The sequence below is a fragment of the Rousettus aegyptiacus genome, unplaced genomic scaffold (assembly GCF_014176215.1).
Source record: "Rousettus aegyptiacus isolate mRouAeg1 unplaced genomic scaffold, mRouAeg1.p scaffold_m13_p_8, whole genome shotgun sequence".
In the NCBI taxonomy this organism is placed as follows: domain Eukaryota; kingdom Metazoa; phylum Chordata; class Mammalia; order Chiroptera; family Pteropodidae; genus Rousettus; species Rousettus aegyptiacus.
Window position 1 is genome coordinate 18652923 of NW_023416311.1, and position 17176 is coordinate 18670098.

The window sequence follows — 17176 nt, forward strand, 5'->3', positions numbered from 1 at the left end:
ATTTTACTTTGTTTATGTGATGTATTATATTAATTGATTTGTATATGTTAAACCATCCCTGTGCCCCTCGGATGTATAATCTTTTTAATATATTGCCCAGTTGGTCGTGGTATATAATCTTTTTAATATATTGCTGTATTTGGTTCACTAGTATCTTATTTAGGATTTTTGCATGTGTTCATGAGAGATATTGGTCTGTAGTTTTCTTTTTTTGTGTTATCTTTACCAGGTTTTTGGTATCAGAGTAATATTAGCCTCATAAAATGAGTTGGGAAGTATTGCCTCCTCTTCAATTTTTTGGAAGAGTTTGAGGAGAATAGGTATTAAATCTTCTTTGAATGTTTAGTAGAATTCACTGGTGAAACCATCTGGTCCTGGACTTTGACTTTTTGGTAGGTTTTTGATGATTGTTTCAATTTCCATACCACTGATTAGAATATTTAGATTTTCCAGATCTTCTCGATTCAATCTAGAAAGATTGTATTTTTCTAAGTACTGGTCTATTTCTTCTAGGTTATTAAATGTGTTATTATATACTTTTTCATGGTATTTTTTCATGATCCTTTGTATTTCTGTGATGTCAATTGTAACTTCCTCTCTTTGATTCCTGATATTGCTTATTTGTGTCCTTTCTCTTTTTTCTTCAGTGAGTCTAGTCAGGGGTTTATCAATTTTATTAACCTTCTCAAAGAATCATCTCCTTGTTGTATTTATTTTTTCTATTGGTTTTTTCTATTCAATTTCATTTATTTCTGCTCTAATTTTGACTATTTCTCTCCTGCTATCTTTCGGCCTCATTTATTCTTCCTTTTCTAGTTGTTTATTTGGGCTCATTCTTGTTTGAAGAGAGGCCTGTAGTAATATGAACTTTCCTCTTATGACCGCTTTTGCTGTGTCCCAAGAGTTTTGATATGTTATACTATCATTATCGTTTGTTTCTATGTAGCTCTTGATCTCTTTTTTTATTTCTTCCCTGACCCAGTTATTCTTCAGCAGTATGTTGTTTAATCTCCATGTATTTGTGGTTCTTCCTGATTTCTTTTTGCATTTTATCTCTAGTTTCAGAGCATTACGATCAGAGAATATGGTTGGTATGATTTCAACCCTCTTATATTTGTTGAGGCGATCTCTTTGTCCCAGTATGTGGTTGATTCTTGACAATGTTCCATGTGCACTAGAGAAGAATGTATAAGCAGCTGTTTTGGGATAGAAAGCTCTATATATGTCAATTATATCCAGTTGGTCTAATGTGTCATTTAAGGATATTATTTCCTTACTGATTTTCTGTTTGGATGATCTGTCCATATCCGACCAAGGAGTATTTAGGTCCCCTACTACAATAATGTTTTGGTCTGTTTCTCCCTTTAGTTCTATTAGTAATTGCTTTACATATTTAAGGGGTCCCTCACTGGGAGCATAGATATTAATAAGTGTTATGTTTTCTTGGTGCATGATTCCCTTTATCATTATGAAGTGTCCCTCAGTATCTTTCTTTACCTTTTTTATTTTGAAGTCTATTTCATCTGATATCAGTACCACTACTGCTTTACTCTGAATGCCATTTGCTTAAAATAACATTTTCCACCCTTTCACTTTGAGTCTATATTTGTCTTTGGAGCTGAGGTATGTCTCCTGGAGGCAGCATATGGTTGGGTTTTGTTTTTTGATCCATTCTGCAACTCTCTGCCTTTTTATTGGTGAGTTCAGTCCATTTACCATTAGGGTAATTATTGAAATATGAGGTCTTCTTATAGCCATTTTATCTTTTGCTTTCTGGTAGCTCTATTTCCATTGCTTCCTTGTCCTTGTGTTTTTGTTTTCTTCTTTTGGTTGGCTTTGTGGGTTTTGCCTCTGGTTCTTCTTGTTTTATGTTATATACTTCAGTTGTAAATCTTTGGCATGGGGTTACCATTACGAATATGAAAAGGATAGTTATATTTATACAGTCGTCCATTTTCTTCTGCGTGTGCCTTATCTCCACTCCCCTTTGCGAATTTGGGTCTTTGAATCCTCTTCTTTTCAGTCATTGTTAACTCAGTTTGTCCCTATGTATGCTGAACGTTCATTACTATCTTGCTATCGCAATTCTCTTCTTATTATTTAAGCATGTAATGCCCTGTTCTTAGTAAGGGTTGCACTCGTCTGCTTCTATTTGCCTGATAGTCGCTTTACTCCTAATTATGTATTTTTGTTTTGTTTTGTTACTTTGTTTTATATGAGCTGACGTCTTTCAGTATTTCCTGTAGTGCAGACCTCAAAGTGGAGAATTCCCTCAATTTTTGTATGTCTGGAAAGGTCTTAATTTCTCCTTCATATCTACAGGAGAGCTTAGCTGGATACATTATTCTAGGCTAATAGTTCCTTTCATTTAATAGTTTAAATATTTGATTCCATTCCTTTCTGGCTTGTAAGGTTTGTGCTAAGTCCAATCATAATCTAATGGATTTTCTTTTATAAGTTACCATCTTCTTTTCCCTGGCTGCCCTGAGAATTCTGTCTTTGTCATTGATTTTTGATAACTTAATTACAGTGTGTCTTGGTGAAGGCCTTTTTGGGTTGAGATAATTGGATGTTTTGTTGATTTCTTGAATTCCAAGCTGCAGCTCATTCCATAGATTTGGGAAATTCACATCCACTATTTGTCTAAAAATGTTTTCTAGTCCCTGCTCCTTTTCCTTGCCTTCGGTAATGCCCATTATTCTTAGGTTTCCTCTCCCGATGGTAGCTAGTTCTTGTATTTCTCTTTCATTAGTTTTTATTATTTGATTTCCCTCTTCTTCCTTCTGATTTGTTTCTAGATTTCTATTTTTGATATCACTGATCCTTTCCTCCATTTGGTCAACTCTATTTCCCAAGCTTGCTATTTCATTTTTCAACTCCTATCGTGTGTTTTTTATTTCCAGAAGTTCTATTTTGTTCTTTTTGAGGGTTTCAATATCCTTGCTCTGATCATCTAGTTGTTTTTTTCAATTCCTGAAATTGCCGATTTGAGTTGTTTTGGATTGCATTGAGTTTTTTCAGAAGTACTATCCTGAGTTCTCTGTCATTTAAGTCACACATTTCTATGTAAGCTTATTTTCTGGAGATTTTTCACTTTCTGAGATGCCTTGTCACCTTGGTTGTTCATGGCGTTTAATGGACTATTTCTCTGCCTAGGCATTAATGGGAGTGTATTCTGTTGTTTTTCCAGAAAGATTTATTATATAAAGGTCTCTCCTTAGCCTGTAGCAAAGAAGGCTCTTTTCTTTTGGTTTCCAGTAGATGGTGTCTAAGCCTCTTGGATCCCTGCTTTATATAAAGCCTAAATGTCTTTAATTTTCTTGTAGATATTTAATCACACTTGCTACTCTCAGTTTCAGTCTCTGTCAGTGTTAGCAACAATTTCAGTAGCATTTGCTAAGATTCCCCTGGGACTCTGCTATGATCAGTCTCAGAAGATATGGGGGGAAGGGCCATCTGGGTTGGGGGTTGGGGACTGCAGCTCCGCCTCCGTTTTGGAACTGGGGCCAGTAAAAATCAACCATTGTTTCTCTGTAGTCCCGTCCTGCTTCTCTGCTTTCTGCCCTGATATCTGGCCCCTGCTGCCAGCTGCTAGATGTTCCGGCACTTCCAGGCAGGCTGATCAGGGAAGTTGCTGCACCTTCTTCCTCTCACTACTCCTGCAAGGAACTCTGGTGGCTATAAGATGCAGCTTCTTTATTTCTCCTAGTCCACTGCCTGACACCCAGGGTTCTGACCTGTGGTAGTTCTTATGTGCAGATCCCATGCTCCGAAGTGCTGGTGTGCAGTTTGGGTGTTTTTTGTTGATTTTTAGATGTTCAGCTTATTGTTGTTTCAAGGGGAGAGATCTGAGGATGTTTCTCACTTTGCCATGTTTCCTAGAATGCGCCTTTTGTTTTAAAGATTGACATTACTTGGGGTCAGAAGTGAGATTCAACATAGCCAAATCCATGAGGAACTAATGATCCCAAAACTGTGTGCAGTACCCTCTTGAGCCCCTTATGCTCTCCATTTCCATGAATCATCTTTAAGTCTCTTGGATTCAAGCTTCCTTCTTTTTGGTTGAGCTGCCTGACTTTATTTGGGATCCATTTTTCTTTCTGTGAAGATACCACTCTTTTGGTTAGTATTGATTTATTTTCTGAACCTCTGGTTTTGAAGTATAGAATCCCAATCCTCTAAATTCTGGGACCCTGGCTGGTTTCATGTGAAAAAGACTATGGTCCCTTCCCATGCACATTTTTTTTTTTATGACTACAGCACCCAGTCTTCCTAGGTGGTCTCCCATCCAAGTACTAACCAAGCCTGGCCCTGCTTAGATTCCAAGATCAGATGAGATCAGGCATGTTCAGGGTGGCATGGCTGTAGTTCCCATGTGCATTTTTAACTAAAGGGACAAACTTTACCAAAATTAATTTAGAACTCAGTGGCTATTATGGAGAACTTTTGACATCCCTGAACTTGTTTTGCTCAGAACTGAATTAGAAGACCGCTACTCTAAAATTAAACAGACTGAATGAGATTCCTTTTTTAATTGGTACCTGAAGACTTCCAAACTCATTCAAGACTCTAAAGTTGCCTCTTAACAAAATATCATTTCTAAATTAACTGAAGTGAAGAAATAATTAAAAGAAAATACAGCTTCTGAGGCCTCTTTTTCCCATCCTCCTTCCTCTTTGTCTCCAGGTGTGCGGCAGCTGTCTCGCACCCAAGATCTCCATTCTGTGCTGTCCCCACTCCTGTGCTCTCATTCTGTTCCTCTCACTGGACTTCCTTTTCACTCCTCTCCTCTCCTCCACTCCTTCCTTTCATGAGCCTATTGGAGCCTGCCCCTTTTGAGTCAGACCCTCTGAAACTTCAACTGATAAGCCCCTAATTTCTTATGTTTCCTGGTCTAAAGCAGAGTTGGGAGCCATAGTCAGAGATTTCCCCAAAGTAACTGAGGATCCCCATGGATTTGCTGAGGAATTTAATGTAGTCATTCAAATTTAGCAACCTGGTTTCTCTGATTTACATCAGTTAGTTCACATGCTTGTTGGTGAAGGCCAGGCCCAACACTGGATGAAAACTGCTAATTGGGATGATCCGGAGAAGTCTCCAGAGTTTCAACCAGGGAACAAAGAAACCCCTCCTGCCTTGTGATATGATCAGTTTCAGGAAATCACCAGGTGACTTTATTTGGCAATTCCTAGGACTTTCCTAAAGCCAGTTAGTTGGAATAAGATTCAGACTTGTACCCAGAAGCCCAATGAGCCCATGCATGATTTCTATAGCTGACTCCAAATTGTCTGGAAAATTTTAGTCTTCCTTTGATTATTGAATCCAACATTCTTTAAATTCAAAGAATCCAAAGCCTTTCACTCTATTTTTATTAATGGGCTGAACTGTAATCTTTCTCTTCTGGTTAGAAGGACCATAGTTAACTATGTGCACTCTGGATTTAGTTAATTTAGCAAACCAGCTCGCCTGCACCCCAGGTGATTCAACTAAATATAAAGAAAACTAAAATTTTTGATTTTTCAACTCCAACAAAGAGAAGCCCCTAAACAAAAACAAAGCCCAATAGGCCATTATTGCAAAAAGTCCCGACACTGGAAGGAAAACTGTTACAAATTTAAGCACTCCAGGCATCTTCAGCCTTCTAACTAACCTTTCCGATGTCCTCCTCACCACCAATGACAGGACTCCAAGGAACTACAAGGTTTTGCCTCAACTCTTTCATTTAATTGACTTAAACCACTCTCCAGACTGGGAATGACTCTCTCTCTCTCTGTTCCTACTGACACAAGAGCACACTTTGGGTGCTCAACTCCACTGCCTTGGGGCTAAAACAGTTCAAAGAGTGGGGGTCTCAAATAAACCTCGACAGGTGTCTGTCTCTTAATATAACCCTTTTTGTTTAGGTCCTCTAAGTGTTATCCACCCTTTTCTCCTCAGTTCCTCCATCCTTATTTATTCATTCATTCATTCATTCATTCATTTATTTATTTATGTGGCAGAGATTTCTTAGAAAAATATTATCCTGGAATTTCTCTCAAAAGAGGGAAATAATTCTAGAAATTTGTAGTGGTGGCCAAAACATGCAGCTGGGTAGACCAGACAACCTTTCATCTTTTGTTTGTTCCTTCCTTGATAGCACTGGAACTAATTTGAAGGCACTGATCATTTGTCCCTATTCAACCAGTTACCACCCTCCTTATGGGCAAGATTCTCAACTAATGTTGGCAGAACTCACAGTGCACCTTTTGTAGAATTCAGATTGATCCCTCAAAACCTTTTCCCAGGTTCAATCAATACCTAATAAAGAAAGAGGCGCTCCAGGGCATTAAGCCAATAATAGAGTAATATAGGGGCCAGCGCCTCATTATCCCCCACACGAGTCCCTGCAACACCCTTATTTTACCTGTGAGGAAACTGAATGGGCATGATGGAGGTTTTTACAAGACTTCTGAGCCATAAATAATATCATTATCCCTCATAACTCTGTTGTTCTCAATATCCATACTTTATTAATCTTCACACTCACTGAGAGCAAATTTTTCACAGTGATTGATTTATGTAGCATCTTCTGTAGAATCCTTGTGGATGGAGCTAGCCAATATCTATTTGCCTTCACTTGGGAAGAACAGTGGTACACCTGGACAGTGGTGTCTCAGGGTTTTACTGAAGGCCCTTCTTATTTCTCACAAACTTTAAAAGCTGATTTAGATGAGATAAAGTTTCCTAAAGGTTTTGCCTTATTATAACATGTAGGTGACTTGCTTCTCTGCTCCCTTTCCCAAGCCTCTTCACATGAAGACAACATCTACCTGTTAAAGCTTTTAACCTCGAAAGGGCATAGGCTTCTAAGGAAAACCTGCAGTTTGTTTAAACTCAAGTTTAATATTTAGGGCACCTAATCTCAAAACAAAGGCTGCCCCTAGATCCAAATAGGCTTTGTGGCATCCTGAACTTCTCAAAACTTAAAACTAAGCATCAATTGTAAGGTTTTTTTCAGGCTAGCTAGCTACTGCCAGAACTGGATTCCAAATCTCTCTTATGGCCCAACCTCTATATGTGTTACTAAAAAACAACAAACCTGACCTTATTATTTAGAAAGATAAAAATGACCTAGATTTTAATACCTTAAAGGAAAGCATGACAAATTCCCCTGCCTTTGGGCACTTTAATTATCAACTTCTCTTTTTCCTCTTCATGTGTGTGAAGGAGGGAAATGCTTTTGGAGTCCTTACCCTAAAACATGAAGATCACCACCAACCCATCTGCAGCTGGACCCTGTGGCATGAAGATACTCCCCTTGCCTTGGAGGCATTTCTGCCACTGTCCTTTCAGTTAAGGCCACTGAGGAAATGGTCATGGGATCCCCCCTAACCATCTTTGTATCCCATGCAGTAGAAGCCCTCCTGGATTCTCATCACATTTTATACCTTTTGGCTGATTGTCTTCTTATGAAATCCTTTGCTAACCACTTATATAACTCTTTTTTGCTCTGGTAGCCTTGACCCTGCCACCCTTCTTCCCTCCTCTATGGACAGTATTCCTCATGACTGTTGTTTCTGACAGATCATCTTTTGATCCCTTATAATGATTTATAAGAAACTCTTCTAATCAATGTTGAGTTTTCATGGTATAATGATGGTTCTTGTCTGGAGGGTGAAAATGATAAATATTGTACTAGGTATGATACTGCAACTCTTTTTGAGGTAGTGCCTTTGCCCTCAGCTATCTGTGTCCAACAGGCTGAATTATGCACTCTTGCTAGGGCCTGCATTTTAGTGAAGGGCAGAACTACAAATATGTATGCTGACAGGGTATACTTTTGGAGTAGCTCATGACTTTGGGAAGCTGTGGAAACAGTGAGACTTCCTTACTTCCAGAAGGGAAAAAATTAAAAAATGGTTCTAATGTTCAAAAATGATTAGATGCCATAATTCTGCCAGCCAATTTGGCTATTATTAAGGACATTCTAAACTTGATTCTCTAAGAGCTAAGGGCAATCGATCCACTGACATTTCTGCCAAAAATGCTGCTCTCAAAGGGGCTAAAATCCAAACCTCTGTCACACCTCCAGGTACTGATTTAGAGAAATTGACTAGAGATACCCAATAATTAGCACCAGAAAAGGAAAAACAATATTGGCAATGTAATGGCTATTGATCTGATAAAAAAACAAAACTTCTGTTTTGGCCCAAATAAAAACCTAGTTTTAGCTGAGGCCCTGTACATCCATTAAATCATGGGTCTACTGATAAAATAACAACATTCAAAAATCAATATTGGTGGGGGAGATATTAACTTGGCCCCTACTTTGCTTGCCTCACCTGCCCAAAATACGATCCAGGAAAACCTGTCCACTCTCCCCCCTGGACACTTTAAATTGCTCGATGGACCATTCAAGTTTTGGCAGATAGATTTTGTATAGCTACCCCCAACTCATGGATATAAATATGTCTTGGTAATACTTCACTTGTTTCCTCACTGGACTGAAGCTTTCCCTGTAGACCGTCTACTGCCTCTTCTGTGGGTAAAATTCCATTAGAAAACATCCCTACCTGGGGAACCCACCTGGAAATTCACAGTGACTGGAGAACTCACTTCAGCTATGCTATTTGGCCAGTTCTACAACTCTTTCACTGTACTACCACCCTCAAACCTCAGAGCTAGTCAAAAACACGAATAGCTTCATCAAGACTCAATTGGGAATATTTGTGGAAATCCTCCAACTACTTTGGCTGGAAAGCATTGCCATTGCTCCTTCTAAATCTCAGATGTATTCCCTTTGGAACTCATAAACTCTCACTCTTTGAAATAATCACTTGATGCCCAATGCATCTAGCCCTTGCCTTTTTTTTCCCACAGCTGGCAAAAGAAGAGTCTAATTATGTCCACTGAAAATAACCATGTTTTAGTACTGCAATCTTTCCACAGCTCACTCCCAGGAGACAAAGCATCATACCTCAAGCATCATACCTTGCAACCAAGAAATTTTTAGTTTTTATTAATTATTTTTTTATTTTTTATTTTTTTTAGGCAAGGTCAACCTTGGCTGACCTCACAGATTGCAAGGACTTTGTCAGCTTACAATCCCTTATTTTTTATGCCTACAGCAACCTGGTCTTCCTAGGTGGTCTCCCATCCAAGTACTAACCAGGCCCGACCCTGCTTAGCTTTTGAGATCAGATGGGATCAGGCCATACACACAACCAAGAGATTTTTGTGTATTGGGAAAGACATCTCCAGAAAAACTATATTCAACCCTGTTGGAAAGGCCTCTATCAGGTACTTTAACCAAGCCTCATATTACCTACCAATTTCCAAAGAATGGACTCTTAGATTCATGTGTCACGTCTAAAGACAGTACCAAACCCTGCCTGGACCTGCACACAACTGGTGACCTGAAAATAAGAATTTCCAGGAAATGAAGCCGATGACAACTGAAGGAGATAGCTTACCAAGATGACCAGACCAGGCCTGTATACCTTTTTCTCACTGCTGTTTTCTTGCCTTCTTATTATTATTTTTTCTCTTTCTTGAAAAGAGAGTGCTCTTATCTGCACTTCCCAATCAATTGCAAACTGGGGAAAGCTTTCTGACTCTTGGATCTGTAACTAAAAACTCCAATATGTTTACAGTGTTGGAGACCCCCTCCAATTTCTCTTTAATCCCTAATGCCACTGCCAATTATGCCTACAAGCCTATGAATGTTACCTGTTGGGTTTGGCTGTTACAACTAGGTGTTCCCACACCTTGTTTCAATCTTTTTCCAACCACAACTATGCTAGCTCAATTAAACACCTTTAATTTTGCCATTGTGTGACCTTTGCTCTCTCACTTCTTTTTCTTGTCTGAATACAATCTGTCCTTTTGCACCCAAGAGAAATACAAATGGGTCAACTCCTTTTTGCAAGGCTTTTGGAAAAGACCCTTTTAGGATAAGATGGCATCTCAGAGAATGTCATTCCAAATCCTGTGATTTTTGGCTTAAACAGGTCAATCAGGAAATTCCAGCTAATTAATATATCAATAACCAGAACTTAGCTGGAGTCCTCTGTGCTCCGCCTGATTTCCTTTTTGTCTACAATTGATAGCATTTCCCGTGGGCGTATGAATGTTTAGAAAGCTGGCGAATTGGAAGTTAGTGCTCATTGAGACATTTAACAGTCCCTGTTAAGGTCCATAACAAATGAGAAGCCTTTCATTGGCCAACCCCATTAAGCCTCCCTGGCTGACTTAAATAGAAACTTCCAGGAGGCACACATGACTTTGGGTTTGCCTCTGCAGAGCAGGAGTGAGTGCCAGTGAATGCATAATCGACTATCTCTCCCTGAGATCAGGAGAGTTAGTCAATTCCACAGCCAAAGCAGCAGCAGCCCAGCAATGATCACTTGACTTATTGACTTGAGTCATTTTGGCCAGTCTCATGGCCCTTGATTACCTACTATCACCTATTGCACTTGCCTCTGGAGGGATAGAAATTCAATTACACAAGATCAGAAAACAAGTGCACTGGTTGCAACAAACTTAGCTGACTCCCCATGTCCTTTGATTTTTTTTCAGCTGGCTACCTTCAGGTCTAGGGTCATGGTTTAGAACCATCACACAATTTGGATTTTTCATGTTATTTTTAATTCTGCTTCGCAAAATTATTTTTAAGCTTTGTAGCCACTGCCTGTCAAACTGTTGTGGAAATGATGTACCCCCAAAAATGATGCTAGCTCAATGCTTTAAGATAATCTCCAACACTTACGATCTTGATAAAATACAGATTTTAGATGAGAAGTACCTAAGAGCTCTCCCTCCAACCCTTCCTTGTTATTCGAATGTGGCCTCAATGGTTTCCAATCTGTGCATTTTTCCTCCAACATGGGACATGACAACCAAGAGAAGTCCTTTTTGTCATCAAGGGACAAACCTACTAAATATAGAAAATGACTTGATCAGCAATGCTTTTGAGGAAAGAGCTTGGTCAAAAGGGAGAAATGTGAAAATGAATAAAGAAAACCTGATCCAAAATGGAGCTGGGAAACAGTGAAGGGAGAGTTCTCGTGCACTTCACAGCTTACTTTATATACTCCAGCAGGAAGAGGGAAGGTTTTTCTCCTTGTCCAGCAACAACCCAGCCAAAGAGAAGCCACACTCCAAACTCCTCTAATGAACTATCATTCAAACCAGTCTCTCCCAAATTCCTCCTTTACTCTCCAGACTTGTCTATGGTTTGCCATAGTTTGCATGTCCCAAAATGCAATTCATCTACTATTCTTGAATAAACTTGATTTTGTTGGGTAAAGTGCTTACCTTTCTGTATTAAAGGTTGACGAGCCCATTTTCTATTGATGGGCAATTAGTTTCCAGTCTTACTACAATAAACAGCTGTAATCATGTCCTTAGAAATACTTCTTTGTGTACATATATGAGCATATCTGTAGAATAAAATCCTAGAAGTGCAATTGCTGATTCAAAGGGAAGACTAGTGTTTTAAGACATTTATCAATTTAAATTATTAAACTCACAAGAAAAATTGATATATTCAGAAGATATACCATAATTATTTTATATCTTTAAGTAACCTAGTTTTGAGAAGCATGGTCTTAAGGGCTTTTATTTATTCAGATGACATGGTAAACAGAATAATGGACCCCAAAGATGTCCATATCCTGTGCTAAGATCTCCCTGGAACCTGTAAATATATTACACTGGTAAAAAGGACATTGCAGATATGATTAAGGTGAAGATTTTTAAAATAGAAGACTATCCGGGTTATCCCAGCAGGTCTAATGTAATCACTATGGTCCTTATAAATGGGAAGCAGAAGGATCAAAGTAAAAAGATGTGACAACAAAATCAGAGGTGGCAGTGATGCATTCATTGCTGGAAAGGGACCACAAACCAAAGAATGCAGACAGTCTCTAGAAGCTGGAAAAGGCAAAGAATAAATTCTAGAGCCTACAGAGAATGCAACCCCGCCAAGACCTTGATTTCTGTCCTATAACACCTATTTTCAGACTTCTAACCTGCAGAACTATAAGATAATAAATTTATATTGTTTTAAACCACCGAATTTCTGGAAATTTCTTAGAGTAGCAATAGGAAACTAATACAGGTAACGTTACTGAGTAACTACTTCTGAGCTTTGTCAAGTACTGTGCTGGATCTGGGAACATTCTCCCAGCTCTGAATTCAAGAAATGAAGATCTAAAAGAGAAGCAGTTCTTAAAGACATTATGCTGAATGACAGAAGCCTTAGGCAAAAGAATACACAAAATAGAATTCCAATTACATGAAATTTTAAAACAGAAAACATCTATGGCAGGAACAAAATTAGAACAGTAGCTGTCTCTTGTGTGATGGGATGGGATTAATTAGGAATAGATGTGTTGGTACTTTCTAGGCTAATAGTAAATGTTTTATATCTTGATGGAGTTTTGGATACACAGGTTATGCATTTGTCAACATTCAGAAAATATAACACTTAAAACTTGTACATTTTATTTTATGTAAATTTAAAAATAAAAAATATATAAAACAAATATTGAGTCCTAGTTAATGGTATGCATGGTGAAATGTTTAGAAGTGAAATATACTGATATTGACAGTTTTTCTGAAATGCATCGAAAAATAATATGGATTGGTAGAAACATGGATATTTATGTGATAAAGAAAGTATAGTAAAATGTTAATGGTGGAATCTAGGTGGTGAGTGTATTGGTGTCCACTGTAAAATTCTTTCAACTTTACTGTATGTTTTAAAACTTTCAAAATAAAATGTTAGGAGGAAAAGAGGAAGCTAGTATTGCCTAGATGAAACATGATTAATCATGTAAAAGTGTGCAATTAAGTGGCATTTAGTGCATTTACAACATTGTGTGATCACCATCTCTCTCTCTAGTTTCAAAAATTCATCACTATTAGGATTTTATTAGGGATTACATTAAATTTGTAGATTTCTTTGTCATCTTAACAATATTAGTTTTTCAATTCATGAATGCAAGCTGTCTTTCCATTTATTTAGGTCTTTAATTTCTTTCATCATTATTTTATGGTTTTCGGTGTATAATTCTTTCACCTCCTTAGTTAAATTTATTCCCAAGGTTTTTATTCTTTTTAATGTTCTTGTAAATGCAATTGTTTTCTTAATTATCTTTCTAGATTATTCATTACTATTATATAAAAATGCAACTAATTTTTGTGTGTTGATTTTACATCTTGGAACTTTGCTAAATTCATTTATTAGCTCTAACTGTGTGTGTGTGTGTGTGTGTGTGTGTGTGTGTGTGTAATTTTTAGAGTTTTCTGGATATAAGATTATGTTATCTGTGAACAGAGATAATTTTACTTCTATCTTTCTAATTTGGATACTTTTTATTTCTTTTTCTTACTTAATTGCTCTGGCTAGAACTTCCAATATAACATTGAATAGAAGAGGCAAAAGTAGGCATCCTTGTTTTGTTTCCCATTCTAGGGAGAAAGGTTTCAGTCTTTCACCACTGAATGTATTGTTAGCTGTGGAATTTTCATATATGGCCTTTATAGTGTTGAGGAAAGTTCCTTCTATTTCTAGTTTATTGAGTGTTTTTATCATGAAAGGATATTGAATTTTTTCTAATTTTTGTCTGTGTCAACTAAAATGATTATGCTTTTTCCTTCAGTCTATTAATGAGGAATATTACATTAATTGATTTTCATCTGTTGAACCATTCTCAAATTCCAGGAATAAATCCCACTTGGTCATAGTGTATAACCCTTTTAATGTGATGCTTTGGTTTGCTAGTATTTTGTTGAGGATTTTTATATCAACAATCATAAGGGAAATTGGTCTGTAATTTTCTTGTGTCTTTGTCTGGATTTGATATCAATGCAGTTGTTTTTTAAATATATTCTAAACACAAATCCCTTTTCAGGCATATGATTTACAAATATTTTCACTTATCCTGAGGTGTGCCTTTTCACTCTTTTCAATATATCCTTTGAAGCACAACGGTTTTAATTTTGATGAAATCAATTAATTTTTTTCTTTTGTCATTTGTGCTCTTTTTGTCAAATCTTAGACTATTGCCTACTCCAAGATCACAAAGATTTATGCCTATGTTTTCTTCTGAGAGTTATAGGTTTAGCTCCATTTTGGGCTATGGTCCATTTGAGTTAATTTTTGTATATGGTTGAAGGTAGAGTTTCAACTTTATTCTTTTGTATGTTGTCCTAGCACCATTTGTTGAAAAGACTATTTCTCTCTGAATTGTCTTGGCACTGTTATTGAAAATCAACTGATCATAAATGTAAGGGTTTATTTCTGGGACATTTTATTTTCTCTTAGTTAATAAATTTCTGTCATTTAATTAGTCCTATCCTTCAGTCACAGAGAAATGTCTCTGCTGTGACCTAAAAGTATATAAAATGACTTAAGTGAAAATGTTGTAAGGCCTATATTGTTCTGGAGTGTGGATATTTTAGTCAACATTATATTTTCCCCTCAAAAGATGAAAACCTATTTAATTAATCCTTTACAAATCCCTGTAAAAACACTACAATAAAAGTGAAAGGGGAGTACCTAGTATCACCCCCAAGAGGCTTGCTGTACCACTCAACATTATTGCCTGATCTCCTGTTTGCATAGCCACCAAATGACAAAATGTCCCCTTTCCAATAATTCAGAGATTCCTTTGAAGCACTTCTCCCAGCTTAAGTCATTACTGCTTCCAAAGACCAGGAAGAGTATAATCTCAAAGATGGCTGTGTTTCCCATAAGAACAAGTGTACAAGTTCCCCACTCAATCAGCTGCACTCAGACAAACATTGAGTCCAAAATGCCTGTTTTAAGAAATATGATAAGTTCATTAGAAGCACAAGTCATAGCTTCTGTATCACTAATCTTTTTGCTAATGCAGAATGGAATAGATAGTGGGGAACAGAACAGGGGATGAAGTATTGGTTAGAAAAAATAAGTTAATATAGTTTTGCTAGTCACATAATTCTTTTACATAATATGTTTCTTTAAGGACCAAAGGAATATTGCAAAGCACAAAACATGATAGAATATGCAACCTGAATACTGAAATGGGAAATTATATTTTGAATCACAGTACCCCCAACAGTACCCCACAGCACAACCAACAAATGTTTTGTTTACATTAAAATGAAATGCTTTATAAATTATAATGGTTGGAATCAAGGCTCAAAATTCAAAGTATTTTTCATTTTATATTAAAAACAGGCAGGCATACAGATAACAGGAAACTACTTAGACATAAGTCAAATATATGTGTTGAAAATTTAAAGGTAAATTCTAAAAGAATGTATAACCTTCAAAGAACAAGGGATGAAAACCTGAATAAAGAAAGAATATGAGGCAAAAACACCATTAAGAAGTCAGTATGTGTATACACACACACACACACACACGCACATACACACACACAGAAGTCAATATACAATAACAAATTGAGAAAAAATTTGCAAGTTATATCCCAAAGGGCTAATTTCTTTACTAAAGAATGACAAATTCAGAAAACAAAGACTAAAGGAAAAAGAAAAGAAAACAAAGACTAACACCCAACAAAAAAATTGACAAGTAATATAAATAACAATTCACATAAAAGAAAATATAGATCTCTCAAAAACATTAGAAAAAGTATTTATTATTATTCCATATACTAGAAGAAAGCAAATTAAAAATACATGCTAGCATTTTTCACCTGTCAGATGATATTCCTGTCCAGAATAATTCCCCTCGTCACTTTTGTCTCCTCGTCCTGCACGGACAACTTTCTGATATCATCCGCCCTTTTCTTCAGCTTCTAATATCCACGAGGCCAATGACTTCATCTGTATTGTTCACTGCATCTCCATCTTCTAGAACGTTACAGGGCATGTGGTAATTACCCGAGATGTTTGTTGAATGAAGAAATGAATGATATACTGTGTTATTAAGGTATAAGTAAAGGCACTCCCAGGTATTGCTGATGGGAGTGCAAATTCATACAACCTCCTTGAAAGCAATTTGGCAATAACTATCAAAATTACAAATATGATATTAATGTATTTGTTTATTGTTTAATGGATATAGAATTTCTGTTTGGCATGACAAAAAAGTTCTGGAAATAGTGGCGATGGTTACTAAATATTGTGAATGTACTTACTGTCACTGAATTGTATACTAAAACGGTTAAAATGGTCAATTTTATGATATGTATATTTTACCACAAAAAAATCACAATCTCGCAACCTCTGTAATATATATATATATGTAATTTTTTTTTTTCCCAACAGTGCCGGCACCTGGTATAGTTAAACAACAGAGTTGGCATGAACAAGGGCCAGAATGCCAACCAGCTACTAGCTGCAGTGTCATACTTGCTTGCCTAGGTACAAGGCAACCTAGGCAGCTGCCTACAGCTGGGGTGTAATACTTTTAAAAAGCAACTTCAAAAGGTATTTCTTGAACACCACTCAGGATTTGTACAAAGTATCCTGTGAGTATAATATTTATTTTATTTGCAAGAATGACACATTGTTAGCAGCAGACAGGACCAGGATCACAGACCTATAACAGGGCAACAGCTCCAAGCAAGACTACCTGATCATGTTGTGACATCTTTTCTTCTAGGTGTTTCTGCCCCTTTCCCAGATATGTAGACTTTAAATTTCAAATCCGCATGTCAGCATTTCCTGCTCTTGGTTTCAATGATATCCTCCAAACCAATAACTTCTCTATGTTGATTGTCAAGTTTTAATTCAATGGAGAATTATAATACTTTTTTGTATTTTCCCAATTTCGTGATTGTTCTTGGAATGTGGGAAAACATACATTTCTTAAGAAATGCTGGGAAGGAATTCCCTTATGTGCACACAAGGAACACCAAATGGCACTGGGAAGGTTAAAAAAACATGAGGCATGAAAGCTAAGATACAAAAAGAAAGTTTAAGGAAAACTAAGGTAATTAAGATAAAAACTAAAGTATTGATTTGTTAACTAAGTCATCAGTCATAGTAGAGGACAATTTCAGTGGAGTAGTTCATTGCATGGCAGCTGGCTTTGGAGTCAGACCTGGCTTGGGATCCTAGCCCTTAGATTTACTAGATATGTGATCCTGGGCTAGTTATTTAATACTATTTCACCGAGCCTCAGTTTCCTCCTCTATTAAAGAGAAATAACATCTACCATCAGGGGTGCAATTTGAGG

The 17176-nt window shown here is 37.0% G+C and overlaps 1 pseudogene; it reads right to left on the reverse strand.

Moving 5' to 3' along the window:
• Nucleotides 1–4251: 4251 nt before the first annotated feature.
• On the reverse strand, nucleotides 4252–4370 carry LOC118607301 (annotated as a pseudogene).
• Between the last annotated feature and the right edge of the window lie 12806 nt (nucleotides 4371–17176).